This window comes from Sciurus carolinensis, chromosome 16, assembly GCF_902686445.1.
Source record: "Sciurus carolinensis chromosome 16, mSciCar1.2, whole genome shotgun sequence".
NCBI classification, from domain to species: domain Eukaryota; kingdom Metazoa; phylum Chordata; class Mammalia; order Rodentia; family Sciuridae; genus Sciurus; species Sciurus carolinensis.
The window spans coordinates 17,300,970-17,317,785 of NC_062228.1; the positions used below are offsets into that span (position 1 = coordinate 17,300,970).

At 45.5% G+C, this 16,816-nt stretch overlaps 1 protein-coding gene and 1 pseudogene across 1 annotated transcript in view; one reads left to right on the forward strand and one right to left on the reverse strand.

The window, feature by feature from the left end:
• Positions 1-5,469: 5,469 nt before the first annotated feature.
• The window catches only part of LOC124966559 (zinc finger protein 835-like), a 40,589-nt gene continuing 29,242 nt past the window's right edge, over positions 5,470-16,816 (reverse strand). The window contains exon 2 of the transcript XR_007105366.1: positions 5,470-5,600. The gene's annotated coding sequence lies outside the window, so the exon portion shown is untranslated. The remainder of the gene's footprint in view (positions 5,601-16,816) is intronic.
• LOC124966555 (probable ATP-dependent RNA helicase DDX28) lies at positions 9,905-11,781 on the forward strand (annotated as a pseudogene).

The window sequence follows — 16,816 nt, forward strand, 5'->3', positions numbered from 1 at the left end:
GTTCTCCTTACAATTTTACCACAAATTTTTTAAATATTTTTAGTCTCAATGAACCTCCTTTTCATTTATTGTATGGGATCCTGAGAATCGAACCCAGTGCCCCATACAAACCTACAGGCAAGTGCCCCACCACTGAGTCACAACCCCAGACCTCTTCTCAATTTTCTACCCTTCTTGTGTTCTACGCAATGTAATGAATTACTTTAATAATCAGTATATCAGGGGATCTGTTAAAAACACATTACCTTCTCTCCTGATCCCACTTATTAAAAGGTTTAACTCTAACATCTGTCTCCTCAGGTGGGACATTGGAGTCCCTCTGTTAATATAAAAAGGAATAGAAATGAGACCTCTGGGGCACTCCTAAAATATTTAAAGGGTAAACCTAGGGAAGAAGGACTGCTGCTCTTTCAACTCTTCTGACAAGATTCATCTTCCAGGTGTTTAGGGCTCAGTGGGCTAAGGAAGAGCCTGCAGCCTGCTCTGCCCCAGGTCCTGTACCAGGTACGTGGCTAATTTCGTTACCTAATCCTACAGCTGGCTCTCTATCTGGGTTCATGAGAACTCACCCACAAAGAACAGGCAAGCAGGAGTTAGCCTTCTTGCAGAGCAACTCTTGCAACCACCAGGAGGCACCAGCACCACATTATGCCAAGCCCAGGTCTCAAGGCCCCAGTTTCCAGCCAAATATCCAAGCAAGAACATAAATGCCTATTTTCTTCTGTCCCTCGAAGGTAAGACTGCATGGAAGGACTAGGTCATTTTTTGTTGTTGTTGATTTTTGATACCAAAAATTAAACGCAAGGGCCCTTTAACACTGAGCCACTTCCCCACCTCTTTATTATATTTTATTTAGAGACAGGGTCTCCATGAATTGCTTAGGAGTCTTGCTAATTTTTTGAGGCCCACCTTCAACCTCAATCCTCCTGTCTCAGCCTCCCAAGCCACACCGATTACAGGCATGCGCCACGGTGCCTGGCAAGAGTAGGTCTTCTGTAGCAGAAACCCCTGTTGGTCTACAGGCTATCCCAACTCTCTCACAGAGAAGTAATCAAAAAATACTGAAGTGTTTAAATTACATTTCCTCTTCTCCAAACTTGAGTAGAACCCTGGAATAAACACCTAGGCACATTCATTAGGAGAACCAAGTTTCCTCAATTAGAAAGGCCACATATTGAAGTTATCACATAAATCCTAAGTGCTTAACTTCTAAAGGGCTTGAAAACAAACCTAAGAATTCCTAAGGAATTAGCTGATGGAGGATCTGGATCCTCATGACACAGTTCTGTTTCAAGAGGCAGCTCTACGATTACTGCCCAGCTTCCCTTCCATGGCCACCACTAGCACAAACTGATGGTCTACGGCTGTCAATGAAGCATGGCTGCCTACAGGCCCTGTGCTCTGACAGACATGGCTCCCTTCCATCCTCGTATTATACTGTACCTCTCTCCCAGAGAAAACAAGTCCCCTTTCTGGGAGCTCAAAAAAACTAAAAGACAAGGGGGATGAATATATTAACGCAGGCTCCACTGCCTTTTCCTCGTTTTATCAACCCTAGAACTTTGCCATGGGACATGCTTAGGCCTCTGTCATCCTGAACTCAGAAACCTTCCTTTCTGCCTCCCACTTGAAACCTCCAGAGAACATGTACTCCATTCCTCCTACCCTCCCTCCCACCTCACTTTGCCAGCACCCTAGAAAGCTCAGCCCCTGCCCTGCTGCAGGTACCAGCATCCCAATCCCCACCAGGCTTCTCAGGTTTCCTTCCCATAAGGCTGCAAGTTAGCACTGCATAGCAAGCATAGCTGCCAGGCAAAGGTCCAGTTTTTAGTGACTATGGAACAAGACCACAGCTTCTCACTTTCCTCAAGTCCCTACTCCCAAACCCTTCTCGCCACCCTCATTTCCAACAAAAGACTGGCTTCCTACAAGTCTCTCAGCACATAACCCCTCAGCTTCCCTCACGACCATCACTCCCCCCTCTCCTCCTGGGCCCATCTCACACAAGGGCAGGTCCCACCTCCTTATCAAGAAATCTGTGCCCCAAAATCAGACATCAAGACCATGGGATAGAAGACACGTTGACACACCCTCATGTACACAGTAACCTCTGAGGAGGCAAAGGCACCATACACATACGCTGCAGAAAAGATAGCCTCTTCAACAAACGGTGTTGGCATAATGGGAAATCCATATGTAGCAGAATGAAATTGAATCCTTATCTCTCACGGTGCACAAAACCATCTCAAAATGGATCAAGGACCTAGGAATTAGACCAGAGACCCTGTACTACTAGAACAAAAACTAGGCCAACCCCCATCATGATCACTTAGGAACCAACTTCCTAAACAAGACTCCTAAAGTGCAGGAAGTACATGCAAGAATCAAGAAACTGTATGCTATCAAACTAAAAAGCTTCTTCACTGCAAAGGAAATGATGAAGAACGTGAACAGAGAGCCTTTGCAATGGGAGAAAATCTTTACCCCCTGCACCACAGATAGACATTAACCCCAGGTTATACAAAGAGCTCAAAAACCTTGAAACCAAAAAAACAAATAACACAATCAGTAAATGGGCAAAGGATCTGAAAAGGCACTTGAGAAAAGAAGAAATACAAAAGATCAAAAATTATATGAAAAAATGTTCAACATGTCTAGCAAAATCGAGAAATGTAAATTAAAACTACACTTCCAGTTCTATGTCACTCCAGTCAGAATGGCAACTTGAATACAGGTAACAATGAATGTTGCCCAGGATGTGGGGAGAAAGGTACTCACATATATTGTTTGTGGGACTACAAATTAATGCAAACACTATGGAAAGTAGTATGGAGATTGCTTACAACACTTAGAATCTAACCACCATTTGACCTAGTTATCCCATTCCTCGGTCTATACCAAAAGGACTTAAAATCAGCATACTACGGTGCTGAAGCTACATCACTATTTACAGCAGCTCAATTCACAATAGTTTAGCTATAGAAGTAACCTAGGTGCCCTTCAAGAAATCAATGGATAAAGAAAATGTGGTATATGTACACAATGGAATATTACTCAGCCATAAAGAAGAATGAAATTATGGCATTTGCTAGGTAATGGACAGAACTGGAGATGATCATCCTAAGTAAAATAAGATAAGCCCAACACCTAAAGCCAAATGTTCTTTCTGATATGTGGATGTTAACCCACAACAATATTGGGTGGGGCAGGGAAGATACAAAACCAGTGGATTCGACAAAGGAAATCAAATGAAAGGCAGGGGGAGGCAATGGGAAGGACAGTAGAATGAATCAGACATACCTTTTCTAGGCTCGTATTTTAAATACAGATCTGGGTAACTCCTCATCATGTACAACCACAAGAATGGGATCCTTGCCAGGTGTGGTGGCACATGCCTGTAAGCCCTGCAGGTTGGGAGGCTGAGGCCAGAGAACCGTGAGTTCAAAGCCAGTCTCAGCAACTGTAGGCACTAAGCAACTCAGTGAGACCCTGTCTCTAAATAAAATATAAAATAGGGCTGGAGATGGAGATCAGTGGTCCAGTGACCCTGAATCCAATCACCAGTATCCACAACTTGCCTCCTAAAAGAAGAATAGGATCCTAATTAGAATAAGTTATACTCCATGGATGTATGTTATGCCAAAATATATTCTACTGTCCTGTATAAAGAAAAAGAACAAAATTTAAAAAAAAAAAAGTACCTTGGCCCTAGGCTGAGGCTACAGTTCAGTCACAGGGCAACTATCCAGTATATGCAAGGTCCTGGATTCTATCCTCAGCACTGCCACAAAGTATATATACAAACCCCTAACCCTCCAAAAGAAAAGAAAACAACAAACCGACTCCACTGCACTGCTGGCCTGGCCCATCGCCCCTACAGCCCCTCACTTCTACCTCCTTCTCCCTCTATTCCTCAAACACGCAAGTCTTTTCTAAATAACTCCCTTCACCCTACTTCCTTTAACTCAAGCCACCTGCCTGTACTTGTTCCCCAATTAACCTCTTAAATCCCTGAAGTGGTGGCCGGCAGTCCTTCTTCTCCCTCCTTGTTTGCTGTTCATCCTTAAGCCTTAACTCCGCAGCTGTCCCCACTCACCTTATTCTCACAAATACCACCAACAGCCTTCTTACAATTGATCTCTCTGCCGTCTCACGTAGTTCACACACATGACTGTGGCATCCCTGACAGTAGACTCTTTAATTTGCATATTTTCTCACATTTTTCTTCTCACATTGACACCTATCCTCCAACAATCACACCTAGAAATTAGGGTGTTTTCCCCAAGTACACTCACAGGCCCTCCCTTCTCTCTACACGGTAGGTTCCTCTCCAATTACACACTTTATCTTAGGGTAACTGGGCTTCGCATGCAGTTGTGGAAGGTGAGAGACCCTAGACCTAGGAGGTACCTTCACCCAGCTTCCCCAATGGCCACATCTTAACTGTAACACAATATCACTATCAGGATATTGACACTGACACAGGTAAGACACAGAAGGATCCCGTCAATAAAGACTCCTCCTATTGCCTTTTACAGTCACAGTTATCCCATCCCTATCCCCACCCCCAATGGTTTTCTAAAATATTTTCTTAGTTGTTGATGGACCTTCATTGTTATTAGTTTACATGTGGTGCTGAGAATTGAACCCAGTGCCTCACACATGCCAGGCAAGTGCTCTGCCACTGAGCCACAACCCCACCCCCAATGGGTTTTAAATGAAAGAATGGGAGATGAGAAATAGCTCAGCAGTGGAGCCCTAGTGTGCACAGAGCTCTGGGTTCCATCTACAGTACAGGAAAAAAAAATGGTGGTAAGATCAGAATAACTGAATGGCATCTGAAACTTTTCACACTCAGTAGGACAACATATCAGGACTAAGGGAAGCTCTCCAGGTTGACTCTGAAACATGCTCAATGAGAAGCACTGCCTGCTCACATTCCCTCATCATCCAACATCAGCTACTCCTTTAATTCTGTTTTTCTCACAGATCTTTCTGAACCTGGGTCTGAACCCCAGTATTCTCCAGAGGGCTCAGCAAGTGTATCTACTGCCCCACCAGCTAACACCACCAGAAAATCCGATGGCAACCAAAACCCAACCTCGTCCAGGTTCCTCAGCCTGCTTCTGGTCCTTCCTCTCCTCTTCCTAACCTCTGAGTCCATTCACTGATGAACTGAACATATGCTCCTGTGGGGCTCCTGTGGGAGCCAGGGCAGTGCCCAACTTGATGCTCATCTACCCATCTCAGTAACCCAGACACCCCTGCGCTCCCCGGGCTGCTGGCCTCCACTAGGGCCCACAGAGCTCAATGGTGTTGCCGGTTCATCCCCTGCCACCTTCAGTAAACACCTGTGCGGGGAGTTTCCATTCTGCCTCCCCCACTCCTGAACACTCCCGCATCCAAATGAGGAGGCTCCACTGTGGGAAAGCCCTCCCAGGAAACCAGGAGCATTTACCTCACAGTAAACGATGTCAGCTCCATAATCCAGGGCCAGCAGCCGCATTGGGAGAGTGCCCACCCGAACCATAGGGGCTAAGATGAGTTTGTTGTGGAAGCACAGAGAGACGCTATTCACGATCATTCCTCCTCTGCTGCACCTGAAGAAAGGAAAAGAAGGTCACAAATTCAACTGGAAACAGTCCCTTCTGTTATCCAGGGAAACGTTTCTTTCTTCCTTCCAATCCAGAGTCATTTGCTGTCCTTTTGTCTGATCATGCAAAGTATGCATACTCAGTCATGCCTCTAACCACTAGTCATTAAGGACGTAATCTGTGCCAGCCACTGTCCTAGTCTCTTGGGATACATTAGACCACAAAACAACAAAAAATGTCTGCTCAGCACAATTTTCTCACTGCTGGAAGAAAGCAGGCAAAAGTCATCACACATAAGAACAAAACAAAAGTCACCATACAAAAGAACACAGTATATTGGAAAACTGGTAGGGCCTGGAAGAGAAAAAAGCAAAAATCTTATTTTTACTTCTTTAGTTTGTTTCTATATCTTTTTGGAGACAGGGTCTCATTATGTTGCCCAGGCTGGTCTCCAAATCCTACCTGAAGTAGGCCTCCCAAGCAGCAGGGACTGCAAGTACTTGCCACCACTCTTGGCTGGGTTGTGGTTTTATTTCTTTTTATTTATTTTTAGTTTCTGTACTGAGGTTTGCACCCAGAGATACCTAACACCTTTTAATTTTTCATTTTGAGACAGGGTCTCACTCCTTAAGTTGTTTGGGGCATCATTAAGTTGCTGATGCTGGCTTTGAACTATCGGACCTCCTGCCTACACTCAAAACCAGCTGGGACTGGGTTGCAATTTTAATAGAGAAATCGACACAAGCATGGTGGGGAATGTTGGGGATTGAAACCTGTGCCTCACACATGCAAAGTATGTACTCTACCACTGAGTGACCACCCCCAGCCCCAGTAGACAAGAAGAAAAGAAAGATTCAAGTTAGCTAAGATGGACGCTAAGGGAACAATGCATAGCAGAGGCAAATGTCTATGCTTCTCTAAGGCAAGACCTTATCTGATATGTTCGAGGTATGGCAAGGAAGATGACATGACTGGGCCACAGAAAAGACAAGGGATAGTAAGGGAAGTAAGATGCACGATGTAACCACAGTAAGAAGATAAGAGCGAGTAGGTGAGCCAGTGAAGGGCTCTAAGAGGAGGAGAGGCATCAGCTGACATGTTCTTGCCAATAATGCTGACTGCTCTGATAACAGCAAACTGTGGGGGACAAGAGTGATCACAGGGAGTCCAGTTAGAAGGCAATTCAGTAGTCAGTGTGAGAGATGATGGAAGTTCGGACCAGGGAGCTGCAGAGAAGGTGGTGAGAAGGGCTCACATTCTAGGAATTCTCTGAAGAGCCAACAAGAACAACAAGAAAACCAAAATCCTACATCTAAGTGGTAACTACTGTTGATACTTCATTCTAACAATCATGGCCTCCTTAAAAAGTCACAAAGCTTGCCTAGTGTGCTCTGCTCACTTACTGATATGGTTCCACTTGCTTTCTAATCCTTGGGCCCTTCAGACCAGCTTCCACCTCTGCCACTCTCCCTCACCATGCTAAAAAAACACACCAATGACCTGAAAGTTACTCAATCTACTAGATACTTACCTGACTACATCTTTTTTAATCATAGCAAGTGACACAGTGGAGTCCTCCCTCTTCCTTGAATTTCTTCCCCTTTTTGGCTTCCCTGACCTAGCACTCCTGGTTTCCCTCAGCCTCTCTGTCCACCGCTGAGAAGTCAACTTCACTTATGAGGGTTTCTACTTAGTCTTGGGTCCTCTTCCCTTCTTATTCCCATGTAAACTTATTGATTCACATGGCTTACAGTATCAGCTAACTACTGGTGATCTGCAAAAGTACCTCATCTCTACCTGAACTAGGAGAGTGTCTCAGGGGCACAACACTTGCCTAGAATTTACCAGGCACAATAACTCGGGTTGGTGCCTCAGCACCGAAAGTGGGTAGGTAGGTAGGTAGGTAGATAAATAAAACAAGTTTTCTCCAAAATAATAATGCAATCATTACTTTATTAGGCAAGAAGATAAACAAGAACAGGAATGTTGTTGACAACTCACTCTTCTAACAGTGCCTGACACATGCACAGCACTCAGAAAATCATTTTTTTTCTTATTTATTTATCTATTTATTTATTTATTTTGGTACTGGGAACTGAACCTTGAACCCAGGGGCACTTAACCACTGACACACATCCCCAGTCCTTTTTATATTTTATTTGAGACAGGGTCTTTCTGAGTTGCTCAGGGCCTTCCTGTGTTGCTAAGGCTGGTCTTGAACTTGTGATCCTCCTACATGCACCCAAAGCTGATGGGATTACAGATGTGCACCATGACACCCAGGAGAAAATATTTCTAAAATGAATACACAAATAAATGACTGAGATCCAAGGACACACCAAGCTCCTGCTCCTAGGAGTTCACTATTTTTTAAAATAAGTGAAACTTTCATATATCTGAAGCACTAATTAGATGCTACTCAATGTCTGCTGTGTACTCCAGAAAAAGAGAGGGACTTTAGGCATTGTCTGAGGATGTGACAAGAAATTAGGGACAATGGGCAGGCAAAGACTTAGACAAAATCCAACCCCTATGAGATTTTGAGGTAATTATAAAGACTCCAGCATAATGAGAAAGCACATGCATACCTAATCAGCTAACCCTACCCTGAATAGTTGAACACAATTTAAATACACATACAAACATACATAAGTACCACTCTTTTCTGATATTCCTTCAATTATCTCATCTGGTTTGGTGCAAACCAATTCTTTGTTTTATATCTGAGAAACAATGGTAAATGGAAATGGATGAAACTCCTCAGGTCAGACATCCAAGGAGCGATTCAGATAAGAAACAGTGAGCTCTGAGTTTTTAGAATCATAATAGTAGTATAGAAGCTGAGCAGGGAGTCACACACCTATAATTCCAGCTATTTGGGAGGCTGAGATAGAAGGATTGCAAGTTCAAGGCAAGTCTGGGAAACATAGTAAGACCCTGTCAGACCATGAAATTTAAAAAGGGTAGAGGATGTAGATTGGTAGTACTAGAGTGCTTGCCTATCATGTGTGAGGTTCTTGGTTCAAGGTTTCCAGACCAAAACAAAAGGTCTCTTAATGTGCAATACTGACAGATTATCTCTTCTTTTGGTGTTTTTTTGTTTTGTTTTGTTTTTTACTGAACCCAGTACCTGGTATGCAAGAGCTCTCCCAACTGACATATCTCCCTAGTCCCAGATACATTTTTCTCCAGAATATTTTGAATCCATACTTGATTGAATCTTCAGAAATGCATCCTGAGGTTGGAAGAGCCACCTGTATTGGTGGCACTAAATCACATTTTCCAGCTATTCAGAACCTCCCATGTAATCAATCCACAAACATTTACCTTATCTCCCACCCCAGAACTTCAGACTACAAAAATCTGACACCCATTTTCAGAACTTTTCAGGAAGTATGACCAGTGTAGTTCTTTTTTTTACAACTTCAATATCTAAATCTCAGCCAAATATTCTTCCTGACCAGGCCTATGTACCATAAGCCACAAATATGATGACTTCCGAAGTGTAACTGCATCTTTACCACTACACTCTGAGAATTTAAGGTATCTGAGAGTGAAGGTGAGTCGGATCCAAGAGTGAAATCAGGATGAGAATTTGGGAAGGGCGACAAAGAATCACAGAGTGCAATTTGGCTGTAACGATATACTTTGTTTTTTTTGTTTTGTTTTGTTTCGTTTTTTGTTTTTTTAAGGTGGAGATGTCACCGCTTGAAACGGGGACTGAAGACCTTACTTACCATTTCAGAGAATTAATAAGCATAAGGACACCATATTGTACGGCTATTAGGAGTCAGAGTGGAGCGAAAATTGAGCCTAGATTCACAACTCCACACCCTTGTCTCAGCCCCCAGGCGGACCATTCATTCAACGCTCGCAAAACACTTATTACTAGTATTTCCGCAGGCTCCACATGTCTGAAAAGGACGCCGCATCCCTCACCTTCACAGTTTACAAGGGGTTCCTGGCACTGAACAAGCCCTCAAAAGGGGCAATGAGGACTATAAACCAGAACCTCAAGGAATGGGCACACACTCTCCAGGAGACACCAGCACAACTGGTCCATAGGACCAGGGCCCCACTGCCGCCTGGTCCCCGCTTCTGCCTACAGCGCTCTCCCCACCCCAAGGTTGGTCTCGTTCTGGATGTCTCCATTCCTGTTCACACCTGCACACCTAGCGGTCACTGAATTGCAGGGACCTTGCCCACTTTCTGACGACCGCCAGCTCCGCAGGCTGAACTGATCTGCGCCAGCCACCGTATGCCAGGGAGCGGCGCATACGTGACGTCACTGAAGTGCGCCTCTCCAGCCGCAAGGGCAACATGGCTCTGGCACGGCCGACGTTGCTGTTGTTGCTTACCGATCGCTTGCTGCAGGCGCCCCGCCGGATCCTGTTGGTCCGCGGTCCCGAGGAACCCCTGCCAGTGGTCCGAATTCCGCGGGCTTTACAGCGGCGGCAGGCACAGCCACGGAGCGGGCGTCAAGTGCTAAGCGGCCAGTGTTAGTGAGACCGGGACCACTGCTCGTCTCCGCCCATCGGCCAGAGTTGAACCGCCAGCGCGCCTCACGCTGGGACTTTGGGAGTGCTCAACGCTCGCCTCGCGTGGCTGGAGATATCGGCGTGCGAATGGGGACTATTTCTCCATCGAGCACGCACCACTGGACGTGCCAGCGCTGCGACACCTCTCGTCCCAGGACAGCTTCGCGAACCTGGGTCTGGAGCCCCGGGTGCTGCGCGCACTGCACGATGCTGCTCCTAAAGTCGTTCGACCCAAAACCGTGCAGTCACGCACTACACCCGCGCTGCTTCGCGGCCACCACCTCCTTTGCGCCGCGGAAACTGGCAGTGGCAAGACTCTAAGCTATCTACTTCCATTGCTGCAACGGATCCTTGATCGTCTGGCTCTTGACATCCATCGTGTACCTGCTCCCAGGGGTCTGGTCTTTGTGCCTTCCCGAGAATTAGCGGAACAGGTACAGGCTGTGGCCCAATCGCTGGGCAGCTCCTTGGGCCTGCAGGTGCAGGAGCTATGGGGAGGCCATGGCATGTGTAAAATTAGGCTAAAACTGACCAAACAACCTTCAGCACATGTTCTAGTTGCCACTCCGGGGGCTCTGTGGAAGGCCCTGAAGAGTCAACTGATGAGCCTGGAGCAACTCTCTTTCGTGGTGTTGGATGCGGCAGACACGCTGCTGGAAGAAAGCTTCCTAGACCTGGTGGACTACATCTTGTAAAAGAGCCAAATGGCCCAAGTTCCAGCTGACTTAGAGGACCCCTTTAATCCCGAGGCTGAGTTAGTGCTGGTTGGAGCCACATTTCCTGAAGGTGTGAGCCACTAGTCCAGGATCTCTCACCACCATCACATTTCACAGCGCCACTGCATCATGCCTCATGTCACACAAACATTTCTGAGGCTGAAGGGAGCAGAGAAGGTGGCAGCGTTGCTGCAGATCCTCAAGCAGCGTGACAAAGAAGAGAAGCCTGCAGCCTCAGGAACTGTCCTGGTATTCTGTAACAGCTCCAGCACTGTTAACTGGCTGGGATATATTTTGGATGACCACAAAATCAAACACCTAAGGCTTCAGGGACAAATGCCAGCTTCGATGAGGGCAGGCATCTTCCAGTGCTTCCAGAAGGGATCCCAAGACATACTGCTCTGCACAGACATAGCCTCTCGGGGCCTACACAGCACCCATGTGGAGCTGCTTGTCAATTATGATTTTCCCCTCACCCTGCAAGATTACATCCACAGAGCAGGGAGGGTGGGCCGATTGGGAGTCAGGTGCCAGGTGCGGTTGTCAGCTTTGTGACCCACCCCAGGGTGTGAGCCTGGTGCAGAAGATTGAACTGGCAGCTCGTAGAAGGAGAAGACTTCCAGGATTTGCACCCTCCTTGACAGAGCCTTTGCCTCAGGAATCTTGATTCTGGCTCACTCAAATGTGATTCTGGATTAGGGATCTTTCCTGGTTTCCTGCGTGGGTGAACACACTTGTCACCTAGGCTGCCCTTAATACCTCTCAGGGCCTACTGAGCTGCTAGTGATTTAAAAGATGAGGTACTGGCCAGTATTGGAGTAATGGAGCATTGGACCAAAGCAGCATACTCTTTCACATAAAATGTGAAAAATAAAATAGATTTTGGTTTTAGTCATGTTGTCATTTCTAGCAATAAATAAAGCTTTCATGGGCTCCCATCACAATAATCATCATTGTGGCAGACCTCATTGTGTTCTGATAATGCATACTCCAAACTGCCAGGAGTAGGACAAAGATCCCGTTGAGTTTCTTTTCTTTTTCTGCAGTAACGTGAATGGCAAGCTTTCTACCACTATGCTACATCCCAGACCTATTGTTTCTTGTTGTTTTGTTTTATTCTGTTTTGCTTTGTTTTACAGTTCCAAAGTTTGAACCCAGGGGCACTCTACATTGGGCTACATCCCTACCCTCTTTTTTTTTTTTTTTTTTTTTTTTTTTATTGCCAGCACCACAAAAAAAATTTTAATCTTTATTGTAATATTTTTTCTTTTTTTTTTTTAATTTTATTTATTTATTTATTTTTATTATTGTACACAAATGGGATACATGTTGTTTCTCTGTTTGTACATGGTGTAAAGGCATACCATTTGTGTAATCATAAATTTACATAGGGTAATGTTTGATTCATTCTGTTATTTTTTTCCCTTCCCCCCACCCCTCCCACTCCTCTTTTCCCTCTATACAGTCCTTCCTTCCTCCATTCTTGCCCCCCTCCCTAAACCTAACTCTAGCCCTAACACTAACTCTCCTACCCTCTTTTTTTTATAACTTATTTCTGGTACTGTGGATTGAACCCAGGGGTGTATCACCACTGAGCTGCATCCTCAGCCTTTTTATTTTTATTTTGAAACAGGGTCTTGCTGGGACAATGACACTGGCCTCAAACTTGTGGTATTCCTTCCTACACATCCTGAAAGGTTGGGATTACAGGCCTGCATGACTACACATGCTTGGTTTGCCTTTTTTGATGAAATGGTAATGAAAGGATAATATAATTTTGTATTATGTTAGTAGTTCATAAACATGTTTAAATTTTATGCTAAAATATGCCTATCATTTTTACTTTGTAAAGTCACTGGAGACAAGCATTCTTCTTTAGAGAACCTCTCACAGCCGGAAGGCTGTCCATCACCTAGAAATGTGAAAACTTCATCCTCTCAGCTATACATCTGGACCTCCAACAATCTGAAACCCTACTGTTGACAGAACACCTCTGAATATCTTCGGTAGGTCCTTTAGTCTCCTTTTGAGACCTCAGTTGTAAAAACTGAAGGTGCAAAGAATTTTTTTTCTTGTGTGTGTATGTATGTGTGTTTTGACCAGAATCAAACCGAGAACTTCATGTATATTAGGCAAAAGCTTCTCGTTGAGCCACATCTCCATCTCATCAAAGGATTTATCTTTGGGGCAGAAAGAGATCAAGAATGGCCTGTCTTTGCTTTTATTCTGTGCACAAGTTCAAATCTAAACTTCAGACCCACTTGCAAGAAGCATTCCTGACCTAATACATTCAGATCTTTTCCTCTCTAATAGTTACATGCTTAGGGTCAGGGCCATGCAAACTAGCTGTCTCTGTGTTTAATCATGACTGTGTGATCAGATTCAGAATTTCAGTTTCTCACAATCTTGGTCCCCTGTGGTCATGGACTGTCCCAACCCTCAGCTGTGCTCCAGAGTCGTTATTTGTCTAGGATATGGGTGGAGAGGCCAGAAGGGAAGGCCCAGGTAGAGTTCTCTACTTTCACCCTGCTTTCCATAAAACATTAAGGGTCTGATGCCTATCCCTCAAATCACCCATTCCTTCCATGACCTCAGTGGGTCATGATGACATCACAAGCCACTGATCCACATGAGGGTAGCTAGGAAACTTGCATACCGGTCCTCTACAAGTCACAAGCGAGTCTGGCTGCTCGAGTGAGAATGTCTGACTGGACATTTTATATCCAGTCTAACTTGTCTTCTGTGTCCTGGGGGAGCAGCACGGCATATAGGCCTAGGCCAGGCCTCTGTAATGCAGCCCTTGGTAAATACACAACCTCACTGGACTGCCACACGTTCCTTTTGTGCTGGCCCATCACACCTCAGGACTTCCCCGGCATTAATGAATCCAAACATCTGCTGCTCCCTCAGGGACCCACAGTGCTTGTGCTCACTGCTCAGGGCAAGTGTTCACAAAGGTCCTGATCTCTGTCAATCCAGCCCTCCCCTTCAGACTCCCCAGATGCTTCCTTCAGAGCCCAGTACACTGCTACTCATCTAAGGTCCCAGCTACTTGGGGACTGAGGTGGGAGGATCACCTGAGTCCAGGAGTTGGGCTCAAGGATCTGGGTGGGGAACAGAGTGAAACCTCAGCCAAAAGGTGAGACTCCCATCACCAAATCAGAAAGGAGGCTTTCTCCACATCCTTCCTTCATAAGACGCTTACAAAAGCGTGCTGCGCTTTCCTTCTCAAATGATGGAGCACTTTGAGGAGGAGCTCTTGGCCTCTCATCAACCTCACCTTCAGACACAGACACCTTTACCACACTGTCAGGGATACACACATGGACCCCCCTCACACATATCCCAGCCTGATCCACTGATGAAAAGGTGTCATGCCGTTGAGAAGAATACAAAGGCCAGGTGGAGAGACGAAATGTTAAGTGAGTCTTGAGGTATGAGGAAATGGTATCTCAGGAAGAGAATGTGAAAAGGCTATTGGGCTTCAAATTGGTACCCAGAATCTGGATCTGGATCTCTGGATCCCTCTGCCCCATAATATGGCCTGCGTAAAGTGGTAGGGTTGGACAGTGTGGATGCAACCATAGTACCAGCTACTGAGGAGGCGTAGGCAGGAGGATTGCTTCAGCTCAAGAGTTCCAGGACAGTCTGGCGCAACATACCAAACACCATTTCAAAGAAAAAAAAAAAAAAAGGCATTAGAAAACCTGTATAAACACAGGGCTAGAATTCAGTGTGGTTGACACATGCTGTATCAGTGGATCCAAACAGGATCTGCTAAGGTCAGAGGGGCTTTATACCAATTCATATTAGACCATTTATTTCAAATCATGAAAATTATTTCCATTAATGCCTCAGAAATAACAGACCTTAAGAAATTTGTCTCGTGGTAGAAGGGAGAGACTGAGGGAGTGATCTTTGTGATCATTTTGGGGTTTGATTGTTCTCTCTGGATGGGGAACAAATCCTGTTCTCCTGCTGCTTCCATGGGCTCCACAGAATTCAAGTACTTTTACAGAAAGCATGCCTTGAGGAGACAGCAAAGCATTTTTAGAGGTGACAGGCAAAGGCTGTGTTTCAGATGCCAAGATGATAACAGGGCTTCAGTCAGAACAGCAAGCAACAGGAGAGGGAAGTGCTGGTGGCAGATTGTATAAAGCAGAAGTTACTGTTCGGTTCTGGTTTTCCTTCGGCAGCACTACCTCTCACGTCTCCTCCTACACCTGCATACTACCATGTCCTCTACCAAGGATGTGAAGAAACCCAGGTGGGCTGGCATGGGAGACATACTGCCTGGTTGGTGGTTAACAGTACCATAGGGGGACGCTCCCTTGGCCACTCCAGCCAAGGCCAAAACAGACAAGCCAGCAGAGAAGCCAAAGGAGACAGTCAGAAGGGCTTCCAAGAAACACCATGCTCCATCAGAGGTGGAAAAGGTCTTGGGTTGCCTAGCCCCAAAATTCGTGTCTTAAACCAGAATGACAAGAGACCAATGACACAGAAGCTTGCTGGCTGAGCCTCTCTGTGCAGAGGACAAACATTCAACTATCTGGGACAACTAATGCATCTTTTTTTTCCATTTAAAATTCCTATATTTATTATACAGATATAAAATTTGTATTGTTGCTGTTGTGTTAACTATAAAGTCATTCAAACATAACAGAAATTTGAGGGAATCACTGAAGGTGGTTTCAAATGGCTTTCAGTGCTGTCACAGCTGGGACCTTGCTTTAGCTTGCCATGAGCAAATACTGCAGCTTTTACTGGTGTCTTCAGAGCTTGGTGGAGACTGGATCCGAATTTAAAAGCCATCCTTTATACTCCTCCTTCTCACTGGCTTCACTCTGATTTCTTTGTAAAAGTCGTCTTCCCATTCGAAGGGGCTTTTCTTCATCCATTCACTCATGGTTGCCAGTTGGTGCTTAACATTTAAGCCTCACAAAGGAGGGAAATAGCAGTTGAAATGCCTCCCAGCCCTCCCAGAACCCTGCAGGAAGCAGAGCACGCTGGAGCTAGGCAAGCCTCATACTGGAACCTAAATTCCCTCTGTCACAATACAGTTGCTCAAATCTATCTTCCCTTATGCATACTAAGTATATCAATCTAGGATTCTGTATGTAATAAATGAATTTTTTAAACTAGTCTTCACTAAATGTGTTCAGCTAATCCATCTTCTGAAGTGATCCCCACTGCCCTACTGGAGACAGAACCTGAGTAAATCTGCAAGAGCCTTTCTCAGCCAGGAGGCCCCTCCTAATCAATAGGACACAGGCAAGGAAGCTCAGAAAACTAGAGTCTGAAAAGAGAGACTCATTGGAACATGCCATGGCTGAAGCTGGCCTTCAAGAAGACCTGGCATTCCCCTGTTCAATCCTCTGCAGTCCCACCTTGCACAGAAAAGAACTGCGCTCTGTAGCACGTGAAGAGGCAAGTGAAAAGAGAGGGAAAGTGACCTAGCAGGGACCTGATCCACCCATAAGATCCACCCTGAGTCACTGACAGAAACATCAGCACAATCCAGGAGGGGAAGGCTTCCTGAAACTCAAAGCAGTGTTTATCCAGTGAGCCTCCTGCCTGTGGTCTCTGCAGGCACAGTAGCTACCTGCAGCAGGAATGGTGTGGGGAAAGGCAGCAATGCCTCCCTGAGCCCCACATGCTCCTTTACTCCCAGCCCCTTAGGGCCCCAAGACACCCCACACTCCTCAACAAATTCCTCTGTAACAGTGTTTGACTTGAATTTCAGCTTGTCCAAGGTCAACCTTCAAGCCCCCCATTTCCCTTCAAGTGCATTCCTAAATGGAGGAGCTGGTCTTCTAAGTCCTTCTGCCTTCAAAAGGGACTCTCGGGTACAGTTTCTAACTGATAACTTCTTCAGTGATGCCTAGCTGAACTAGGTCAAGACCCAGGTCACTTCATCAACAAATGAGAGCTGCAGGCTGAGGGTGTAGCTCTTGGGAAGCATGTGCTT